This window comes from Drosophila willistoni, assembly GCF_018902025.1.
Source record: "Drosophila willistoni isolate 14030-0811.24 chromosome XR unlocalized genomic scaffold, UCI_dwil_1.1 Seg144, whole genome shotgun sequence".
NCBI classification, from domain to species: domain Eukaryota; kingdom Metazoa; phylum Arthropoda; class Insecta; order Diptera; family Drosophilidae; genus Drosophila; species Drosophila willistoni.
The window spans coordinates 5,487,433-5,496,182 of NW_025814057.1; the positions used below are offsets into that span (position 1 = coordinate 5,487,433).

The 8,750-nt window shown below is 37.9% G+C and overlaps 1 long non-coding RNA gene across 1 annotated transcript in view; it reads right to left on the reverse strand.

Moving 5' to 3' along the window:
• The window catches only part of LOC124460722, a 35,941-nt gene extending 30,889 nt beyond the window's left edge, over window positions 1-5,052 (reverse strand). The window contains exon 1 of the long non-coding RNA XR_006954738.1: window positions 4,724-5,052. This is a non-coding gene — a long non-coding RNA (uncharacterized LOC124460722). The remainder of the gene's footprint in view (window positions 1-4,723) is intronic.
• Between the last annotated feature and the right edge of the window lie 3,698 nt (window positions 5,053-8,750).

Genomic DNA, 8,750 nt, shown 5'->3' on the forward strand with positions numbered 1-8,750 from the left:
TAAAACTGTAACGAGAGCATGAATATGAAGAAGAAGGCTAACCGACTCACTCGGCCACTCGGCCATTCGTTTTGGTCATTGTATATCCGTATATATTGCATTTTATTGTGTGGTGTGTGTGTGTGGGTGTGTATATGTATGGCTAAGCTATTTCACTATGGGCCAAAACATTCAATTATACAAAAGTGTAATTGATAGCAAACCGCAAGTATGAGATTATTGTACTGTAACTGCATCTTTAATGTTTAGTTTACAATAAGCACTTACTATTTTAGTTATCGGTAAATAGCAAAGTGGCAATGTGTTTTGAAATGCATCAAAAACTGCTTTCCAACACTGAAAATTTCATAAGTTTGCAATACTACAATTCTTTTTTAGGACTCAAATTAAATAATATTGACTATAATGTACTTGTACTTAACTATTAATTAAGTCCACAATAAAATGATAACATTTTTCCCATAGTGGTTTCGGGGTGGGGATGGGAGAGGGATTGAAGGAGAGGTGGTAGCTCTTAAATCATTGCCATTGCCATTTGCCGCCTACCCACAGGCGAACAAAATGAAAGCTTGTAGCGCATTTAAAATGCAATAACCGGATTAGATTGTGTTGTTGCCATATCAGCATGTCCTTGTTGTCCGTGTTGTCCTTGTTGCTGTTGTCGTTGTTGTTGTTGTTGTTGTTGCATGTTACTCTGGTATTTATAGAGTTTTAACGCAATCGCAATTTCAGTTGACATTGTGCGCTTTTGGCCATTTGCCATTTTGGCCATTGTTGTTGCTTTTGCTGCTACTGCTGCTGTCGATAGACGTCTACAGGTAGCAGTTAGTAGTTAGTAGTAACCCTCTGCCTCTCATTCTCTCTCTATCTCTTCTCTCTTTCTACACACACACACGTATCGCTGTCTGCTTTATGAAAAATGCATTTGTCTGCTTTTCCTGCTGTTGCTGCTGCTTTTGCCCATGCCTAATATAACTTCATTTGGCTTTCGAATTGGTTAGTTTGAAGTTGATATTTCATTTTGTCATCTGAAAAAGTCAGTTCATTTAAGTCCAATAAAGTGGAAAATGTTATGAAAATGAAAATTCTTGCCCTTTTCAGCCTCTCTTCCCCGCTCCCCCAAATACATTTCACATTTCTATGGAATAAACGTAACGTGTTTTATTTTAACTAGTTTACCAAATTGAGTCAATCTGTGGTAAACTGTGACATTTGCTGCCAATGCAAATGGTTTCTGCATATTAATTTCTTTTAACCTAAAACTATATTATATTATTTATTTAACTGTATGTTTGGTATAAGAAATTGTATAATAATATTGTCCTTTAAGGAGAATTAACACGAGTTTGGTTTTTTCTTCCCCCCACCCATTTTTTGAATAAGAATCCAACTTAAATATTTAAACAGTTAAGGGATTTTGGAGCTTTGGTTTATCGTGCTTTTTTTTTCATGTAATAAATCTCATAATTTTCTTTTTTTTTTTGTTTTTGTCAGCCTTCCAATCAATCAATCACAAAATTTGACACATGCAACACCTGTGGCTTGTATGGGAGATAGAAAGAAAGAGAAAGAGAGCGAGAGCTGTCCCTTCCTCTTCCATCTATTGACCCACCCATCCTGGTAGCATTTTTTCTTCCCCATCTCTCTGTCTCACTCTCTCTCTCTCGAGATATATATATATATATTTCGAATGCAAATAAGTCAATTTGTGCTCAAACATGAAACGAAATTAATGTGCTACAAAATAAATACGACAAGATAAATGTTTTTGGCAAGTAACAAGATAAAGATAAACCGATAAAGCAGCAGCACCAGCATCAAAGTGTGTGGTGATGGGGGTAGCTAATAAAAATACACACGAGGAAGAGTCCTGCTCCTGGTTGCAAAGTGTGAAGAGTGCTGCAGGGTGTGTTTCCCTCTCTGTCGCTCTCTCTCTCTCTCTCTTTCTGTGTATATGTGTGTGTGTGTGTGTGTTGGGGTTTGAGTCTGTGGCACGTTTAGCATTTCAAAAGGCGTATTGTTTATTTTTTCCTTCTCCTTATATCTCACCGCATGCCCTTCTTCTTTTCGGCTTGGTTTTTTTTTTCTTTCGTATTTTCACATCCAATGTTATTTATCTGCGTTTTTACATCCTTTTATTTTTTTTTTTTGTTCATCGCCTTTGTAACCCAAGTTCACTTTCGTAGTTTCGCTTTTGTAGTTAACTTCTTTGTAGTTTCGTTTGCTTATTCATTTCTTTTTCACACACACATGAAAAGTTGTTGTAGTTGTTTTTCTTTTGGCATCCCCCTTTTAGTATTTTCCAACAATGAAAATGGAACGCATTGCCAGTCTTTCTGTGTGTGTGCGTGCAACTACAAAACTTGTCACGTGATAAACTCCAAAAGCAAAAGAATGTCACGTCCAACAAGCAGCAACAACAACAACAACAACCTTTGTCACTTAAAGTTTTTAAGTTGCACACAAAAATATGTTTTAATTCCATAATCAGCTTGCACAGCATTTGGACCCTAAAAACCAAAAAAAGAAATACCCAAAATCAATTCCCTTTTTTCCCCATTGTGTGTCGAGAGGGAAGTGAAAATCATAGCATACTTTAGCGGGCAACGACAAATGCTGGTCACGTAGTAAGAGGTAAAGGAGGATAGCTCGAAATGCTAGGCAAAGTGGGGAAAACGGGGGAGGGGCCAGGGCAGGGTGCACTTAGCATTGCTACATAATTTCTGATGGCGGCATTTTAAGAATTATGAATGCCACGTGACTTTTGTTGGACAAATAGAAAAGAAAAGCGAGAATCTGCTGGAGAGTGGAAGGACAGCAAAAGCTGTTTCCTTTTTGGGTCCCGTATTTGTCCCGAATTAAACCGAAATTAACTTTAATGGAATCAATGTAACACACATTTCCTTATCACACTTTTCCTTGAGACTAGATATCGGTATATATATCGATTTCCTATACTTATATGCCATAACTCCGAAAAAAGAAACAAAGAGAAAAGACTTTCAAACAGTTTATCTTTCTATTTGAACGATTTAGGCTGACAAAATTCTTTTCAATAATGAAATTCTTTTCACCTTTCAGAGAAACATTTGAATTATCCAGCTATACATTAATTTCTATCTGCGCTCGGAGTAGAAGATTTCGCTGCTGTTGATGATGGCTTAAAGCTTTCAGCTGGATTTTAATTTATATCGTCAGGTAAAACTCGAACTCGACCCGAACCGGACGACGACCGGTCAAAGGTGTCACACATAAACCATTCAATCTGACAGCCAACTGGGAGCAGCAGCAGATAGACAATGACACGATGCCTGGCTATGGTGGCTGGTAAGGATTCGGCCCACGTTTGACCGCAGTCAAACTTTCGATTTCACTTCGTTAACGTGGCTAGAGAGTGCTGGGGCTGGGACACGTTTTTCCCTACACATTTGGCAAGAGAGATGCAATTTATTTTTCCGTTCTTTTATGTTTTGTGTTTTGCACATTTGTTTTTTTTTTTTTGTTGGGTGGTTTTTGGTTCTGGTTTTGGTTTCATATTCATTTGAAGCTGCAAATTGCTCACGAAATGGAGAATGGAGCGAGTGAGTGCAGAAAACCAATTTGTAATAAAGACTTGGCCCCAAAAAAAAACAGCACAGAAAGGTGGACGAGAAAGTGTGGTCATTGTTACCATTGCGTTTTTGTGGGCTAGATGAAAATTGTGGCCACGAAAGATGTTGACACATCACGCAGTCCTCTGGCTCTCTCTGTGTTTCTCGCTTGTCATCATCATCATCATCTCCGAGGCATTTGAATGTTTTCAATTAACTTTATGTAGATAAATAGCTACCAACTAGTTGGTCCCTTTTGCATCCTCGCCTACTAAGGCTTTAAAAATGAACAAAAATGAAACATTGCATAGTAGTAAATTACATGGCGGACGGGGAAATGTGCGGGGATTGACAGTGGCATTTGGCGGAAATTGCATTATCAGCGTCAAAGAGGCAAGGCCCCAGACAACACTTTGTGTTCTACTGGTGGCATGTTTTGCCGCCGGCTCTTGCCACTTCCTAACCCCCCCTTCCCAGGCCGCCGCTGCCGCTGCTGCTGCTGTTTGCTGCCCCTTCCAACCAAACCTTTGTCGAGACAATGAGTTGTGATAGTACATAGAAGTTTTGCCTTGCGTTTCGCATAATTACAGTTATACGCGAGGCAAGGAAGAAGAAGACAAGGCGCCGCACATAGTGGCAAGGACTGATGAGCAGTTTATGACTTGACGCTTTTGCACTGCATTTAATATTGTTATTGCGCCATTGTAGTTGATGTTGTCTTTGTTGTTTATTATTATTATTGTTGTTGCCTGCCACTGACACATTTGTTACTAACAGTTAATAATGAAAACGATGCACAGCAAAGTGGATTACTTATCATCCATGCCGGCCCGTCGCGTCGCGTCTTCCACATTTATATAAAATAGAAACTTTTTGATGTATTGTTTAAATGGCCAAGACCAAAACTAGGAGAAGAACCAGGCCCTGGTCGTAGATCTTAGACAACATATTAATCCAGACGACCTTTTGCATTAGCCACAGTTTTGGTATTTTATGTTTCAACAATGTAAAGAAAAATGTGTGCCAACATTTTCGGCCATCACTGTATATTTATGTGTCCATATGTCAATCCCATAGAAATTGAACAAAAATATATATGCCAAAGATTTTAAAACAATTCCAAGTGTACTTACCTTACCAATTACATTTCCTTTTTAAAGTTACTTCCTTAATTTGCAGCAATTTTGTACTTTAATCGCACAGAATTTATCACAGATCACACAGATGTACCCATACACAGTCACACACTTATTGTATGTGTATTTTGCTTATGTCCACAGGAGCACCCTAAAAGCTTCTGGCCAATATGAAGAAATTTTCACAAGTCTTTGGAATTAATGAACCGTTTTCAATGTAAGATGAATCTTTAAAGTGTTAAACTTAGTGAATTTATACACATGCAACTTTATTTGGAACTTTTAAGTATTTAAAAATAAACAAAACAAACAATTTTACTGACATTAACCAGCACGCACAAAATAAAAAGACAGTGTTGCCAGATATTAACAACTAGTACTGCTTGTCCTAGCCGAAACCCGCCAGATTCAGCTCAAACGCGGCATATTTAAAAAAAACAACTAAAATCAGCAGCACTGATAGCTAGAGATCAGATTTAGCTAAAAAAAAAGAAGCTGGATTTGAAAATAGATTTAAAGCTAGAAGTTACAGCCGTTAAAGCAATTTATTTTTAATTGGCAGACACACAAATAAGGTTATAAACTTGTAAAGTGTGTTCGTTTTTTTTAGGCCTTTGCCGATTATATGGTAACAAAATCTTACAGTATATATTTGCCTATATATGTACCTAAAAAGGAGTTTGAGATCTTTATCAGACAAACATTATCTCTTTTTTTTGTGTGGGACCTATGCACTTCAATTTCAATAAAGTTGAGTGCCAGCCTGCTGCCTGATGGCCTCCCCTCGCCACGCCTTGTTGGCTCATATAAGAAAATGGAACTTTTACGTATCCGTACACAACGAAAAAGCAAAGAGCCTTTTAAAATCACTTTATTATGCATGCGTGCCAATGTGTGAGATGGCTCGCCTCACTCCATTTTCATGTTTCATCTTTTGCCTTCAAACGATTGTGTCGTATCGTTTGGGGTGTGGACACATTTGTTGCCAGCGATAATTTATAAGAAAATCATTATTGAACCCCGGCAAATGTCTTTTGGCCGATAAAAATGGCAACCGGCACGCGCTTTTATCATGAAACATCATATTGAATGAGAGCAAAGAGCAACTGTGTCCTTGCTTCATTCTCCATGGAGTATACATACATACATATGCATGTTTCAACGAGAATTTATAAGTGTATGAGTTTACCATTTACCATGGATGCGGTTACCATTAAATTAAAATTTCAACAAATTTTTACAAGCATTATTCTGCAGAGATATTTAAGTAGAGGCCAGCCAGCCAGCCAGCAAACAAGTGTCGTGGCAGTCTCATTGCCTCCTTCATCGTGTGTCTTCTCGCACACAAAACAGCTGCACAATTTCCGTTGAAAACTTTTGCATAGAAATAAAGTTTTTTGTGTGCGACTTTCGGCAACAACAGGGCGCCAAATGTTTGAAATGAAATCATATTGCAATTCAAATACTCTATACGTAAGCGTTAAAGAGGCCAAGAGGCTAGTTACAAGAGTGTGCAAAGATCGCTATAGTATGAGCTTGCTTTAATATAATTATTTGATTATATTTTCATTTACTAAAACTAAAAGATATGTCAACTATATTAAATAGATATTGCATCTTTTCATTTTCTTGGATGACATTTTTCAATTTACAAATTTATAAGGGGCAAACATGATGGCAAAGTCGTTGGACTCATTTGGCATATTCTTAACAAATTGGAAAGTTCCGCCGCATGCATTTCAATTGCGTTGATGTCGACATTTACATGGCAAGTCATATTGGCCCACCCACCCAACAAAACGGCCAAGAACAAGTAGCAGCAGCAACCACCCACTGAGGCAAGCAACCCCCCATGAAGGCCGCCTGCACAGTGTCTTACATCTCTCTTTGACTCTAATAGATTTTAATCAGCCGCAGGATATGCGCATGGACGCCAACGACAACGGCGACGACATGCTGTTTTTTGGCTCAACTTGCTTGGCGACAATTGAAAATTCTCATGACCAGGCCTGATGATGATGCTGATGATGATGATGATGATGATGATGATGATGATGATGCTGATGATGATGAAGGCCCTCAAGCTCTCGGTCTGAGCTTTAATTATGCGAATTGTAAAAGAACAAAAATATATATACAGTGGTGGTCAGCGGGTTAGCCCCTTTTTTTTTGTTTAATTTTAAATTTGATTTTCTCGGCTCCTAAGAAATTTAATGAAGAAATTTTTTCAGTTATTTGTTGGTTATTGTATTTAGATGATGACACGTAATTATTGTCATGCCAGCTTTCGAGGTTTTTTTTACAGGTGCGTTTGAAAAAAAATCGGCCCCCAAATGCTGGCCATTAGTTTAGCCCGGTCTTTCCAAAATCTTTAATATTATAGTTAGACATGTGTATTCTTTGAAGAAGTTGTAGATCTAGGTAATCTAAGATAAACTGCATACCAAAAATTTTCATTTTAGCCCCAGTATTTGTTTTGGGGCCCATCGAAATTTCGGGATTTTGTATGTAATTCTTGAGGTCTCTTTGTTTGATGACGTTTTACGATACCAATTTAAACTAAAGTAATATTTTCTTATTCTAAGTATTAAAGTGAATTGAATTTCCCGTCAAATGATACATGTTTCATAAAAATCCGACAAAAATTAGATTGATTTCATCGCCCATACTTTCAAAAAACTAGGTAAGCAAAATTTCCCACACATCCTCCATCTCTTTCTTTGAACGCATGTATGGGAAATTTTTTTAATTTATTTTACCTGGTTATTTTTTAAAGTATGGGCGATGAAATCAATCTAATTTTTGTCGGATTTTTATGAAACATGTATCATTTGACGGGAAATTCAATTCACTTTAATACTTAGAATAAGAAAATATTACTTTAGTTTAAATTGGTATCGTAAAACGTCATCAAACAAAGAGACCTCAAGAATTACATACAAAATCCCGAAATTTCGATGGGCCCCAAAACAAATACTGGGGCTAAAATGAAAATTTTTGGTATGCAGTTTATCTTAGATTACCTAGATCTACAACTTCTTCAAAGAATACACATGTCTAACTATAATATTAAAGATTTTGGAAAGACCGGGCTAAACTAATGGCCAGCATTTGGGGGCCGATTTTTTTTCAAACGCACCTGTAAAAAAAACCTCGAAAGCTGGCATGACAATAATTACGTGTCATCATCTAAATACAATAACCAACAAATAACTGAAAAAATTTCTTCATTAAATTTCTTAGGAGCCGAGAAAATCAAATTTAAAATTAAACAAAAAAAAAGGGGCTAACCCGCTGACCACCACTGTATATTTTATTTTTGTCAAATTTGTTCTAGTACTTGCTCGGAAAAGTATGCTACAGTTTTTTTCACTTAGCCAGCGGCCAGCGAAGCACTCCAAAGTGTAGAGAGTCGAGTGTGCGTGTGTATGTGTGTGTCTGTGTGTATCAGTTTAGTGCGCGTTTTTCCACACAATTTACCCACAACACCTTGGGGCAGCCAACACCTAATGAGCCACTCCAAAAGCGACCTCCCAACATCCTTGAATGCTGCTGCTGCATTTTTGCAGCACTTTGACACGTTTCCCCATACGGGAGCAACGGGATAAAACATATATAGAGAGAGGGAGAGAGTGCCAGAGTGTGAGTGAGCCAGAGCATATTCTTTTTTTATTTGCGTAATTGGCTGAGTGCTCTGACTGACTGATGTGATGTGCCCAGAAACGACTTTATGGCCAGCCAAAGTGCGGAACAAATTTAATGCCTCCTTATCGGTATCCGTTCTCTCTTCTCGTTTTGGCCATAAAATGACCCGCATAAACCAGAAACGAGCGAAGGAATGAATGAACCAACCAACCAACCAACCAACCAACGAAAGGAAGAGCACATTCACATTTAATTTACCCTCCCGCCAAAGTGTGAAATATCAGCAATGGACAGATGTGCCCAATAAAAGTGTCAAATGAAATGCGTATAATGAGCATCAAGTCGCTGACCCTCTTACCCTCACAGTGTCCCCACCCTC